This window comes from Xenopus tropicalis, chromosome 8, assembly GCF_000004195.4.
Source record: "Xenopus tropicalis strain Nigerian chromosome 8, UCB_Xtro_10.0, whole genome shotgun sequence".
NCBI classification, from domain to species: Eukaryota; Metazoa; Chordata; class Amphibia; order Anura; family Pipidae; genus Xenopus; species Xenopus tropicalis.
Genome location: NC_030684.2, coordinates 100,700,655 through 100,716,528, shown reverse-complemented (window position 1 = coordinate 100,716,528; position 15,874 = coordinate 100,700,655). Strand labels below are relative to the sequence as shown.

The 15,874-nt window shown below is 38.8% G+C and overlaps 1 protein-coding gene across 1 annotated transcript in view; it reads left to right on the top strand.

Annotated features, from left to right (window-relative positions):
- brf1 (BRF1, RNA polymerase III transcription initiation factor 90 kDa subunit) overlaps positions 1-15,874 on the top strand; it is a 165,676-nt gene that overhangs the window by 137,536 nt on the left and 12,266 nt on the right.

Sequence of the window (15,874 nt, the reverse complement as noted above, 5' to 3'; positions counted from 1 at the left end):
TGATTGTACAGTAGTTTTTTTTTTTTTTTTACATAAAGGTAATGATAGGTAATAGGGTGCATGCACATGTGCAGAATTGGAAAAAGTTTTCCTTAGACCTCCTTCCTTTGTCAGCTGTAGAATTCTACGGCAATACAAAACATGTCACAATATTTCTGTCGCTAATGGCATTGGCTGATCTGCAGTTCTTCCCCAGAAGGGATTTACTAATATATTTGTTACTGTTTGAGCTCTTCCTGTTTATGTTTTGTTTAATAACAAAGATAGTCGGATTAACACTGCCTCAGGCAACTCAAGTCATTTTACCACTACAACTACCCTGCACAAAGGGTAAAAATATGTATTTAAAATTCACTTGAGGTAAATGTTTCAGACGGCAGCTAGTGTATACACCGCATGCTGTTGATAGAGTACGATTTAAAGTAAAGTGATCTTCTGAAGTCTGAATGACTGCTTTAGATGATCTCAGGAAGTTATGCCTTAAGGCCAAACACAACAAAAAAAGAACATTATTGCAGGCTTGGTTTAATTTTTAGGGCTTTCATTAAAACAATTCCCTGTTTTTATTAGTTTTCAATTAAAAAGTAGATCAAAAGAAATGTTTTAAGTTTGTGTGTGCTGCTTTGGGAAGATGATGGCCCTTGGCAGGCACATTTTGGATGCACAGAACAAACCCTAGCAAATGGCTTTAACCTGTTCTAGTGAAGAAAGGATGGATCAGATTGAATAAAAACACATTCAACTGGAATCAGTCTAATTTGAGGAGATTTTATTTTATACATTGTAATGGTAAAAAGCAGTGTAGAATTTAGCAGTTAAAAAAAAGATAGAAGAAAGGGAACTATATAACAGAAGAGTATGCAGAGATTTCTGTAATTTGTTCAGATTTATCTGCGGTGGTAAATGCCAACATTGCAATGGATTGATACTTTCTAAGTTATAAACAATCCCAGTGTTTTCCAGCCCTTGCTGCAGATTTTCAAAAAGCAGTTGCCTGAAATATTTTCTATTGCTTTGTTTTGTTGTGACTTGTGATAAGAAGTGCATTGTCAACTTATATTCAGCCTGTTTCAAGAGAGATAGGGTTCCCACAGCAGTGTTTTGAATTAGGCACCGAAAGTCAGACATAGTTTTTTAGAAGGCACACCTGTAAAAGGGAAAAGGAACTACAAAAAGAAGCAGGCAATCACATTGGTATACTATACCCATAACATCCTCATAAAGCCACCCATAGCTTCGCACTCCAGTGCTTAATGGGTAAATATTACCATTAGAGGGACTGCACTGGATTATGGTACACAGCCATTACATTACATTTTATGATCCTCTTAAGCATTTCCACTCCTTAGCACCTTTTTGCACACAGAGGGTTGGATACTTCATTCTCCCTCCAGCTGGCATTCTGCTAACCATTTTGAAATGCAGGCAGTGCCATCCTTTGTCTACTCATCACGTCTTGCCCCTAGGGCAGAATTAGGCTCTTGCACTTGACCTTCTGCTGTGTGCTTGTGGGAGTTTGTCATCTGTTTATACTAAGTCAATAATAATAACTATGTTGGATGTAAAAGGTCAGAAGAAAACAATTTCATTCTGTATTTTGTGTCTGCATGGAAGGATTTGCTAAATATCAAGGCTATTTGTGTTAGCCTGTCATTTAAATATTGAAATTAGATCCACAAAGCTGTTGTCTATATGACTAAATCTGTGCAGCAACTGATATTGTGTATGTTGGGTCTAGTAGCACAGAGAAGTGTAGTTCTTTAGTGTTAACCCGTTGGTGGGTTGGCAGCAGTTTGCATTTCTTAAAGGAAAACTTGACCCCCAGAATAAATACTGCACCAACAGATATTTTATACTATATTAAGTGGCCTATTAAAGAATCTTGCTAAATTGGAATAAATATATATATATATAAATATATAAGTAAATATTGCCCTTTTACATTTTTTTTCTTGAGCCACCATTTAGTGATGGGCTGTGTGCTCCCTCAGAGATCAGCTGACAGGAAATAATGCAGCTCTAACTGTAACAGGAAGAAATGAGGGAGCAAAAGGCAGAACTCTGTCCATAAACTGGCTAACCTATGTATGTGCCCTTGGTTTGTTTGTGTGCACTGTGAATCATATGATCCCAATGGCGCTTACTACTAAAAAAGTAACATATGAGTTGTTTCATGCTGTGTATTTTTATAGAAACCTATATTGTTCAGTGGTGTAGCTTTCCTTTAGTAGGGGTTGCAGTGTGTTCTCACTGTTTCTGTTACATAGGAGGTATTTGCTTTTTCTCTGTATTGAAACAATGCCCATTTTATTTGTTATGTTTATATGTTTAGTTCATGCCACAATAAAAGAAATCTACTAGGGTTTGCAGGAAGCTGCCTATTTTCAATCCCACATTGTGGCCAGAGCCAGCCATCTGTTTAGTTCTTGGCATGTCACAGACACCGACACAGCAGTGCAATCTTGAGAAATCAAGTGATCAATCTTCTGAGCTGCAATGTGTTGCAAGCACATCTGCCACTGACATGATTGCGTATTTAGTTATTTCAAAATTCAGTATCCTAGATTTTGGTACGAGTCCATCTCTTCTTAAAGTTGTTGCTTGGTTTCCAATATTCAGTGCCCCGGCCACTGCAGAACAACACACAGACTCCACCCATAGTAACAATTAGTCTGTTCTGGCAGAGAAGTGCTTGCTATTGCAAGCACTGGACCCAAAGCCATATTTAATGTAATCACGCTAGACAAAATTACATGAATAGCCTCTGACAAACTTTCATTTATTATACTTGCTCTTCACAGATTGCTGTAGAGAAAGCAGAACATACATTTCAAGATCACTGCAAACTCTAACCACTGTTTGTTTGATTCAGCTTTTTATTAGTAGAAGATTCTCTATTAACAGATGGATAATTACTGTGCTTGCTTAAATGTATATCAGTAATGAAGTGCACCGTCACAATCAACAAGTCCTTATTCCATATACCCCATCTGCAGTCAGATTAGTAATTGAGTTCATCCATAGCTGAACTAAATCATTTTTATTTCCTGAATGATGAGATGTGTGCATCGTTTTGGGCAAATCAGTGTTACAAAGACAGCAAAACTAATGTGAAGTTTTATAGCACAGAGAGACAAAGGGATGTGCTTTCCACGGCAATAATAAATATTAATGGTTACAAAAGTAGAGTGAAATGGCTCCTAGCGAGCAACAATCACACAGCAAAGTCTGAAGGACATATCATGGACAAACCAGCCTTACCTTTCTAATGATCCCTCGGCAGTGGATGTGGGTAGAATGAGGCTATCAACAAAGCAAATTTCAGTCAGATATCAGACGGCATGTAGACAGTTGCCATGATGCCATTTTCTATATTGCTGTTCAAGTAAAGAAGCCAGATATCCAAAGAACAGTAACAGAAGTTCTGCACAGTTGTACAGGCACCTACCTGCTGAATACAACATGAGCCTTTCATCCCTTTACACTTATTTAAAAATGTCCACAGTGTTGTCAAGAACACTTCAGTGCCATTTCAGGTTTTTTTTTGTAATATTCTATTTTTTTTCTTCCCTTTGAATTCACTTAAGTGGATTTTTTCAGTGTCCTTTATTGCCAACTGTAATATGTTTTTAACAGATGAGCAGATGATTATAACCTTTGTTATTCTTTTAACCAACCTGCTTGTTATGTCTTAACGGGGTTTGGAACTGTTGCAACATATTCTTGGCTGCAATTTTTTTGTCTCTTTGAAGTACAGTATAACCAACATCCTTTACTATTTTCCTGTCTTGCCAGAGAGCCTGCCATGCTAAAGGAGCACTGTAAACTTGTTTGTGAAACATTTTCCCCATCTCATTTTCCCCTCACTTTAATAACTTTAACTTATGGAGTCCCCTTGCCTGCACATCATTCACAAGGCAATTCTATGGAATGCATTCGAAAGCAAAAAGCTTGGTATGTTAAGGACACTGTATGGGTATCAAAACTGCACCCTTTAGCAACGTCGCATAAGCCTACCCATCAGGAAATTATCCTCCAAGGGTCTGCAATTGAGCCTGATACAGAGAGCACACACTAACAACAATTATATATAGACCGTGCTAAATGTAGTAGATTTTGTAAAGACCTATGGTGGGCCGACCAGGATATTCTCTTATCCCTATTTACTTATTTCACATTATCATTTCAGTTAAGCCTTCTGCATAGGAACTGTACTTGTGCTTGTATAATGCAGCCCTTACTTGTAAACTTCACAGGGACAGGGGCAATTTATAAATGAAGATCTGTGTATTTGGTAATACCCAGCAGCAGCCAGTTTTGAACTGGACAGCCCAAGTGAAAACCGGACTTTCTGGTTCAAAACTGGACAGATGGCAAACCTAATTCTTCCACCAAACAATTAGTATCAGTATGTATTTACACTAAGGTGAAAAGACACATCCTCCATAAACTGTAACTGAGCAGTGTTTTTGAGTAAAGGTTTAATTTAAAGTATACAGTAGGACCCAAGGAAGTCTCCAGTTAAACAAAATGTCTTAAGGTGGCCATACACGCCAAGATCCGCTCGCTTGGCGACCTTTTTCTCCCGATATCCCCACCTACGGGTGGATGATATCGGGCTAATTTGGTCGTTTGGTTATATTGGTCTAAGGGACCGATATCGGCAGCTAGAATTGGCCTGTCTCTGGTTACCTTTAGTTATGTATTTTGGGATATGCAACTTTCAGAGAGGAATTGGAGCAACCTCTTTAAAGAACAGACAGGCAACTTCTTCCGTTAGATCTTCTTCTCTGGGTCATCAGGCCAAATGGCTTCAACATTTCTATCTAGTCAGTTGTGGGGACTGTACAGTATCCCACTTGTCACCCCGACTAGAAGGTTGGCATGTTTATAGTCAACTATAGCCCTTTTCTGCCCATACAACATGCATGCTTTTACATATGTGTATGGCTTGCCTATATACTTAAATTTGTGATTTTACATAAACTTTAATCAGTTATTGGTTGTTTTGTATGTAATCTTGTGTGTCCCTTGTATACAGCAATTATTGTTCAGTGGAATATGTTAGCAAGTATAAATATGCAATAGTAATAATAATTACCTTGTAATTGTTGTATGGTTTCCCCCAGCAGCCAGTGTTGCTATTATCCTCTTACTTTATAAAGACAAGAACTTAATTCTAAATATTCCGGAGTACCATTTTAAAAAAGTCCATCATACAGTTATCTTTAAGGAAGTTTATTTGATCGACTGTATGTTCCATTAGGGGCACAGAGTTCATAAAAACATGGTTTGCTTCTTTCCCTTTGAGTTTACTTGCTTAAACAACTGCTGAAATGTATATTTTGAACAGACAACATTTATTAGTACTCTGGTCTCTCTTTAAAATAACCTGATGCATACCCTCAAAATACATACAAAATGTAACCTCCGATGCACCCATGTAAAATCTGCTGCCAGTAGCTCAGGATGCTAGCATTTGTAGTTCAACCACAGCCAGCAGCCATAGAATTGACATCCCTGTTGTTACAAAGAGCGTCAGTAGCATATGTGGGTTAGCACAGTTCTGTTTGTTAGGCTCTGAGCCATGAAGTTAAAGCAGCTCTGTGATGCATGCTTTATATTTAAGGAATGTGTGCTAGTAGAGAATATGCACTATTGGGCAACAGATGAGTTTTTTTTAACTTAAACATTGCTTAATAAATAGAAATTATGTTTGCTCCTTGCCTTTAGCCACCACAGCAGGTGGCACCTGGTTGATACTGAAGGTTTTTAGCCGCTGCATAGTTATATTGGTAACTTCCATCTTGAAGTGGTGTTTTGGTCACTGTGATTCTCCCCTAGAGAACTGTGGCAATGAGCCTTACCAGGATTTCACTACTGTGGGCAGCTGCTAAACGTATGCAACAACAGTTTGACTTTAGTATCAGTCAGTTTAGTTAACTTGAGAAAATAATTGTCATGGTAGTCTGCATTGTAAAAAGCCAGTAGAAAGTGTAAGAAAAGTCTAACATACCCTTTTTAAAAAAATTTAATACTTAGTACAGGTTTTGAATAGCTTAACTGGCTTCTTTTATGTATTTTAGATATATTTTGCAATGCTGTAAACTGCCATTGCTCATTTTCCCCTCGCTTACACTCTTATCACCTGCCACAGATCATTTACCTTTCTGAAACATTACTAAGTAAAAAAAAAAAAAAGCATGAGGTGCAATTCTTAAAAACCATATGTAATATGTCTAACATCAAATGGGGAGGGCAGCCAAAGTAACCTGTCCAAAAAGCAGCAAAAACAACCCCTCCTTAATGTTGTTTATACTTTCTACAGAGTAGTTATTACTCTTTATTTATAGAGTGATACAGTGAAACTGTCAGAATTGGCACAGAGGGAACTTTAACCCTTTACACAGGGGCCCATCGTTATTCATGAGTGCCATACTACTAAGCTAGCAAGGCCCAGCCCCCAAGGGGCTTAAATTATTACCCCACGTCTACCACAGCTTCCCTGGGTGCCGGGACCTGACAACAAGTCAATTGGGCCCCAATTAAAAAATATACCCTTGCACTCTTTCTCACGCCTGGTCTGCTCTGCTCTGGCCAAGGCCCAGTTACCCCCAGCTGCTTTTATAAGCCTTCTACTCTCCACAATCCCCTCTCCTTTGAGACCTGCTAGTTGCTCCATTTTGGGTTCTCCTATGCCATTGGGACCCTGACTGCAGTACCCCCTCTAGCCCCCTTATTGCCTTAACCAACCAACAACATAGAATCTATATTAGCAGCACTGTAACTACAGAGTTAAGTGCCCATAGGGTCTAGATTTCCAGTGTTGCTAGGTATGTGTAGCAAGATTCTGCAGCAACTGGTTGCATTGGCATTGCTACAGGGCTACGCAGAAGACCACTCCAGTTTCATCAGAATAAAGTACCAGCCACCCCACCTGAAGTAATGGCATTGTGTGGTGGAAGGACAGTGTCCCTAAGATCAATGCTGCGTTGTCACCCTTCTCAGTAACTCAAATTGCAAAATAACTGCTTTTTGCTGATGGAATAAAACCCCTGAACTGCCCTTATGGACTTTGATTGCTGCAACAGACTTTTGAAGCTATAAATTGTATGCAAAACTCCTGAAATCGCTGTATGCGCCATAATGTGCATTTATGGTTTTAATCCATAAATAACCAGAACCTCTTCTAATGATTGTATTCTATATAAACAACATCTCTGTTGCACCATGCAGTTTGGTGTTCATTTAACAAGAGTGTAGCTTAATGTGCACAAAAAAGTGTAATGACTATAAACCAATTTATACATAATAGTATTATTTCTAGTCAGTATTGGTATATAGTAACATGGAAATCATTTTCTCTGGTTCACTAACCCATAACATCAATTTAAATTTGCTTTCAGTGGTATAATCCAGTTGTTGACTTTCTGCTTTTGAATCAAGCAAACATGTATGGGGTGGTGCCACATCAATTTGTGAATTATTATTTAATTATGGGTCATCAATACTTTTGCTTTCAAACTTTATTGCTGCAAATTTGTTTGTTGTAATAATACAGAGTAAAGATCATAGTTTCCAACCATCCCTTGTTCCCGTGGACCATCCATAATTTCCTGCACCTTTTGTCTTAGATTGGTACAGTCTACCATTTGCATTCTCTGTGTTGGGTGGGTTAGATATTTAATATGTTTAGTTTCCAGTGCACAAATCTGCATAACCATCAGTAGATAGTGTAAATTTGACATAACATGTTGACCCCATGCCAGTAGCTAAATGCCGTAATGATGTGGGAATGATAAATTACATGCAGAGAACAAAGAAACAGCAGAATGTGTATAAGTGAGTCATTGTGCCCTAAGGAATTAAACACCAACACTTACAAAAAAGGCATCATAATTGACCACAAGGGCAGCATCAACAGAGGTTTGAAATGTGTGAAAAAGAAAAAAGGCACTCGTTTTTATGGTAACTGAAAGATGGGCTGTTTCCATGAAAGTCTTTGCTAGGCAATTATTGGAGGAAACTGCTGTAGCCTGAAGGATAAAAGTATAATTCAGTTTGCAGCATCTCAGTACTTATTAAAGGGGAGCTCCACCCAAATGCAATTTTAGCTTTTTGAAAAGTAAACATAATTTCAAGCAAATTTAAAAATATGCAGCCTTTGTAATGTAAAAATATGGCTTGGAACAGTTATACAAGCCTGGCCCCCTGTTCTCCTGCTGATCTGGCTGACTACTTTGAGACTAAAATAAAATGTAACAATAGTTGACTGCCTTCAGCCCGCATCCTCCAAACTCCCACAATTTCCTGCACAAGTGATGTCAATAAGGAAAGGAACATTGCAGTGCAATGCATTGTGGGTTATGTAGTTCCTGCATGCTGTCTGTAAGCCAGGAGTGGGCAGACTTTTATAGGTCACGATCAACCGATGACTGGGGAATGAGTCCCCGGTTTGATCGCGGTCCACCAGGAATCCACGGGGGATCGACGTATTGACCACCCCTGCTGTAAGCTGTGGAGAAGTTGTTACAATTTGTAACATTGTGTTTTAGTCCCTCCTCCTCTGCGAGGATTTCAAGTAATGCAAAGAACTGTTTTGCAGCATATAAAAAATGGTATTTATTAATACTTTGAAGGAACAGATTATAGTGATGAGTATTTTAGGGGGTTCTGGGGCTTTTTAACAAATGCTGACTTAGAAGTCGGACATACAAAATCATTCTCTTTGCAACAACAGGAAGTGTGCATAATTAGAAAGTCTACTTTGAGACAAAATGGGTACTAACCAACTTTTCACTACAGATCTTTACATGTGCCCCCTACCTTTGAAATATTTTAGTACCAATAATTTGAGGAATACACACCTTTTCAGCCTCAGAGCAGAATTGGGGAGTCGGATCTGTGCATCAGCAAAGAGTTTTGGGTGATATCCATGGGTTTATGTGGGTTTCTTCTCACATATAAGCAGGTTGGGTAGCTCCTGATTAAACTGACTGTAGTGTGTAGGGTAGATTTATCAAGTACTGAATAACCTGTCAGTTGAAAGTTGCCCTGATTTATTACAATCTGACTGTTTTAAGGAAGTGACACATTTATCAAGGACCTGTGTCCTTAGAATATGTTTGGCTGCTTTAAACATTTAAATGTCATTAACACCCCTCTAAATCATTAATCCCTCCAGCAAATTCCAAGTGAGGATTAAGTATTCAAGCTACTTTTCTTCTTCAAATGAAATATAATATATTATGCTCAATATTTATTTATAATGCAGTAGCAATCATTACTGCTTATTAAAATATATCTGCAGGTATACATTGTTCTCTTAGATTGTCAGCTCCACTGGGGCAGGGAGTGATGTGAAGAATGCACAATCTCTGCAAAGGCCCCCATAGCATGTCTGCACTATAAAAACAACAGCTAGCAATAATAATAATCATACAGTGGTTTAATTGCATGTGTTTGTCGTTATGTGCATTATGTTTGAATCTCTTCGCCCCAGAAGAAAGCGTGACTGTGGCTTTATCTGACTTTGGTAACTGTTTGAAATGCTGTGTAATAAGATTCGTACAAAGGAACAATGGGAGAAAAAAAATCAAAGAGATTTAAAAAAGCTGATGCCGTTAGCAATAATAAGTCTTTCAGGCGTGAATTAAAATCAAACACTGCCATTAAGCCACAGTTTGCTGGAAATTGTGTAGACAATGAATGTGTAGGTGTAATATTGTCTCACCTGTGATCCTCTGAACAAATTGTGCTTCACATTACCCCGGTGGCTATTGATAGTACGCTTCTTGTGATTGATTTGAAGTGGCAGCTTTAGTTCTGCTCCATGCCTTTCCATTAGCGCTCCTTACAACCATCTGGCGGCCAGCAACCCAACTTGTAAGATGGCCTGCACACTTGTTAGATATTACAAGACTTCTCACTGGCCTTTGCCAGTATCCAGATGAGACAGAAAATTGTTACTTTGAGCTTTCTGACTGAATATCAGGCTGTAAAATTTCTGTAAGTCACAGTTATAGTTCCACTGATGAAAGCCATTGTTTTATCATCTGACCGTACTGTATGCATATGGGTACAACTGTAATATGCTGCTTCAGTAATTATTATGATGTTATTGTCACTACATTTTTCCAAGTTTTTTTTTTTCTTTTTTGTGAACCCGGTTCTTATTTTTAAATGTATATATCCTGGGGTATCCAATTGTAATAATGCTTTTTAATAGCATTATTTTCTGCTTGGATTAAAATGTCTGGTACCTGCAATCAACTTTGATGAAAATAATGCGCTGTGGGTATAAAATGGAAAAACATTTAAAATTACTTTAAAAACGTATAACTATAGTCATTTTATATTGCCCCCTCTATGTAGAGCAGGCCTAAACTGGCAATCTGCAGATTCAGGCAAATGCCAGAGGGGCTGTGGTAATAAACCAGGGGTGGACAAACTACGGCCCGCGGGCCACATCCGGCCCGTCAGCCCTTTCAATCCGGCCCGCCGTCTCCGGCCCCCTTAAAAGAATGACGGGCCCTGATTGGTTGCGCCCCGTGCGTGCGCACAGCGTCAGCACGCACGGGGCGCAACCATATAAAAGAATGCACTGGGGAGCCGGGGAACAGAAGGACGGGACGGAGGAAGCAGCGGGTTGCTGGAGGAGGGAGCCGCAGGTCATGGAGGATGCTGGGGGGGAGCTGAGAGGCCCCATAATTTTTGATGGCAGCCCCGGGCGTAACGCTGTCCCGGCCCGGTCCGGCCCGTCTGTTAGTCAATGTGGCCCCTGAGCCAAAAAGTTTGCCCACCCCTGTAATAAACCATAGACAGTCACTATTTATATCTATCATATTATATGTATTAATAGAAGAGCTCACTCCATCCTACATGTTTATACAAGAAAGCTGCTCGGATCCTCTTGCTAGAGGGCCACTGGCACTCCTGTCTACTAAGTAGAGCAGTTTTCTTGTTTTAACATGTGGGAGAGAATATGCAGCTATATTTTACAAATGGCTAAGAAAAAATAAGGAAAGTATATTACTAAGCTATTTTTGCCCTATTGTAGCAAAATAAAAAAGTTGGCAAATTGTTTTTAGTGCTGTGTTATTTAGGAATCCACATGGTATGACTGGCTCTTCTTCCAGTATATCGCAACGGTTCCATCATCAGCTCAGTTTATAAAGCCATCTTGAACCAAATAGTCATTTTAATTTAATAACCTTCTTGTCCTTTCAAACAGTATTGTCAGTTATTACAGTACCTCTTGCTTTTGAATGATGCTATTGGTTTATTTAGAAGAAGCCAGGCATAAAAGCACACAGTATAGTATCAGATCATGTTGACATGCACCATGAGCTGCAGGTATTGGATCTATTGACTAGAACAGCACCAACATGGGCAATCAGACACTCAAAAGATTCTGCATGGGGCCTGTATTCAGCAGAGTTACAGTATTTCTGTAAATAGAAATAATAAGCCCCTCCCTTCCTTTCCCTAACTTCTGCCTGTATCTCGGGCTTACAGATAAGGAGAAGGTTATCACGGAGGGTTTCATTGTGGCTGAAATTTTGATTAATTACCTTCTTCTTCTCTCACAGTTGTTCTAAGGAGCTAAGTAAGTTTTAAAATGAAAGTATTTTGAGTTTGATTGTTGTTCATGGTTCAGTGCAAAAAAATAAAAAGTTAAAAAAAAATAATCAGCAAAACATATGTTCAAAACATGCCATATGCTTTGAACTCATGTTGAATACAGGTGTATATTTCCCCTTTGATGTGTTGCTTAATGTTTATTGACATTACTGCTGTTGCCATTGTTATCATTTTGGTTATTATGTTTTCTTAAATCCGTATTAGTGGGTGTGTTATTAGTTATGTGGAAAGATTTCAGTGAAGGTCATTTTAGCCGCTGGAAACTTCAAGGGACCTATCTTGTGAGGTTTATTTTGGAACAAATTTAGGAAACTTGCATACAGTGTAACAATTGAGACATCATACTGATCAGTTAGCTGTAATAGAGGGCCTGGGGGGTGTCTGACTGATATGCAATTTAAATGTTCAAAACATATTTACTTCTCATGGTTTGGGGAATAGGGTATTGGCTTTACTTATTTTCATGCAGAACCTATTCATTTTTTGATATGTCCAATTACTTTACATATTTGGATTTTTCTCTTTGTAATTCAGTGAAGTAACTGCACGTTTATGAATATTCATCTGCTATCCAAATTAGGCATTTGATTTGATTTAAGACTGCGAATACCCATTACCCAGTAGTACCAAATATTCCCAGATCTTATTAATATCTATGGTGTGCCATTGAGTCTAAATATTTCCAGGAGTTCTCTTATATAAATAATATATGTCATGTAGATATCAAGCATAATGTATATGTTCTGCATTTCTAGTTGGTACCAGTAAATTAGTGAGTGGATGGATATTTTTTTTACAGATCTATCAATGCTACTGATGCTACTGCTTTGTGGATACCCCCAAAAAATAATGGTTGAACAGCCACATACACTGTATATAGATTTTAAAGCTACATACATGACATAATCCTTAATGGGTACCTATTCTACCACAAACACCTTACATATTGAGTGCAGCTAACCACAGCATAAACACCTGAAGGTGTGTCAGAAACATAAATATAAAAATAAGGGTGTCTGTCTGCGCCAGATGCATCCACCAGTTTAGTTGCCCTTACAGTGTAGGTGCTGTGCCAGTGGTGCCTTGAACACACTTTAAATACACTGCAGCACACATGCAAGAAAAATTCTTTCATAAGCCATTGCCCATTAAATAGATAGAATGTAGAAATCTTAGGTTAGTGAGGCCATGCTTCCTTAAAGAGCACTATTTTAAGGGCTTGGGCTCACACACTTCTTGCGGCTGCTGGTAGTTGTCCATTCACTTAAATGGGAAGCTGTGCGAGTGGCCACACAGGATTTTTTTAAGGTGAATGAGATAAGACATGTAGCAGAAAATGAGCACTACAAATTCTGTGCGTGCCCCTAGCTTTAGAGAGGCAGATTTGAAAAATGTGAGACCGAAAAAGTCACCCACTTTCTATTCATTTATATGGGTTTTTTCGTGGTGAGCTCTAATCTCACATTTTGATAAATCTGCCCCAAAAAGATTGCATAAAGAATAAGTTGTGTGGCACTGAATCTGCCAACGTGAGCAGCAAAATGCCAAGAAGCACCACTGTTCCCTGGCTCCTTTTGATTAATCATTCTGACATTCTAATGTACTTACCCATGCAGCCTCTCCCAGGCAGCCTTCTGCCAAATGACTTATTTATGTTGAATGGCATGTGCTATGCAAATGTAATTATAAACTTCCTTTATTGTTCAACATTTTATGATGTAGCCTTTTTTCCTTTTGGTGAAGCTGAAATAGAAACCAATGCAGCAATGCGTTCCTTTAGTAGGAATCTTATGATCCATTTACAATATTTGGTTTCACATCATCATTTTTTACTGTGCCAAAGAATCGGAATGACACATATTACTGACTGTGCTGCAATGCCAAACAGAGCCATGAAATTCTGAGGCTAGGTAGCCTCCATTTCAGCATTAGTCACTCTCCGTGCCGTTTCCAGAGATAGTTTCATTTGTTTTGTTTGTCGGTACAAGGCCTGGTGGCTCAAATTTAATTCCATATTAATTTGTAGCACGCACAGTGATTTTAATAAACACAGCATCATGACGTCCAATTGCACTGCACTCCGACTTTGTTTTCCTATTGTTTTGCCTGACCTTTCAAAGGCTGCTCACTCCAGCTGAAAGCACAGCAAGTAAGGGAAGACTTCAAAGCTGCTTTCTGCTGGGAAGGTTAACTCCTTCCGTGCATGCTGTCTCCAGAATCTTCTGCATCTTCACGGTTAAGACTTTGTTTTGATAAAATAACCTGTTAGTATTGTGTCTTTTGGTTTTATTTTAAGGTTGGTCAGATCGTTTAATCTACATACAAATATTATTCTTCCAGACTTCCTGCAAATCAGCTGGCTTCTCTCAGTGATAGGGTCATCACAAAGAATAAGCTGTTTAGTAATGCACCTACTGGCTAACTAGTTGTCCTTTTGGTGGTTTGGTAATCATTTAGGAATGTGTTTTGCAGAGCAATTTATAGCATTGATAAAATGGAATGTTGGCTACAGAGTCACTAAGTGCAAAACTGTTGTATACTACAGAAAGTAAGTTGATACTGCCCACTATATGTGATATAGAATAATGATAATTTAAACCTAACCTTTGGATTTAGTGGTACTAGTGTTGTCAGTAACACAATGTGTGGCATAAATAAAAAAGAATCCCGGATTGTAGATGGGCAGCACTGAATCACTGGTACTGTCATTTCATTAGCATTGTTGGCAGGCCCAGACTGGCAATCTGTGGATTCTGGCAAATGCCAGAGAGGCTGGTGTAAGATGCCATAGACAGTCACTATGTTGTGATCTGGTGGGGGCTGTTTGGAACTCTGTGTACTTGTAATGCCAGGGCCTATTTTGATTCTGAGTCCAGGCCTGGCTGTTGATTCTGTGTTGTGCGGCACATGAAGGGTTGAAGGAGCAAACTTTATCATCTTTTAGATATATAGCACTGGCACAATTACACAGTGCTTTACAGAGAATGTTCATCATTCACATCTGCCCTGCCCAAGGAGAGGTTACAATCTAAGGTCCCTGTCACACAAGGGTCAATATCATCAGCAGCCAATTAACCTGCCTGTATGTTTCTGGAGTGCAGGAGGAAATCAAAGTACCCCGAGGACACCCACACAGACACAGGGACATTTGTCATTAGAAAGGTTCTAAATAGCTCCAATTTGCCACAGTTGTCCCCATCACTAAACTCATTTTTATTTCTGCTCCTCTAGATCAAACATTTAATGTACTAGACATGCAAGATGCAACAATAGTGTATTTTTCAACCCTTGATCCATTTTAAAAAATATTTGATGCAGCAACTGCAATGTCGATTTTCAATGCTCTCTGGATAGCAGGTTTTCAGGATAACGGACCCTGTACCCTGACCCATATCTACTGAGACTTTAGTACTAAAATCTATAGTGTTCTGGTGACACAAAGAGCATTCCCACTGTTCCCGCTAGTTGCCAATCGGAGACCATTGTTATATTTATTAGGGATGCACCAAAACCACCTATTTGGTAACAGGACGAATCCCTGAATCCTCATCAATGGATTTGCTCAAATAACCAACCCAATGCAGATCCAGTAATTGCAGACACAGTGGCACGATTTGCTGCACAAATTCTTTTTCTCTATATATTGTTCAGATTTGGTTCAGCCACGCTCTTGGATTTGGGCAAATGTGAATCCTGCTAAAAAAAGGCTTGGATTTGGCCGCATCCCAAACCAAATTTGGGATTTGGTGCATTACTAATATTTATTAGCAATTTTGTTAGGCATATGTTTATAGTAGAAAAATAATCTCCTTTTGATGGGTGTGAATTATAGTCATTTGTTAATAAAAATATGAATACCTGCTATTGTACACTGTGCTTACCACTGAAACCTAAGACTTTTTACGTTGGCAAAGGATGCCTTTCACTGAAATGGCCTATTTGTTTTCTCAGTGACCTATTTTAAAACAATTGTCCCTGTTGTACACATACATAGATTGGGAGCCTACTGATTCACACCTTTGGCACAATAGCGTATATATAGCGTTCTTGCTGTAAGTGTGATCTTGTGATTGCATTCCTTTGTCATGCAGGGTGATCAGACTTATTATTATTATTATGTACTTAAGTTTTCGAGCAGTCCCATGCCAGAAAGGTGAATGGCCATGTGATTCATTGTGTGACTCCTTGCATTGGATCAAATTTGTCTATACAGCTATACAGCAAATTCTAA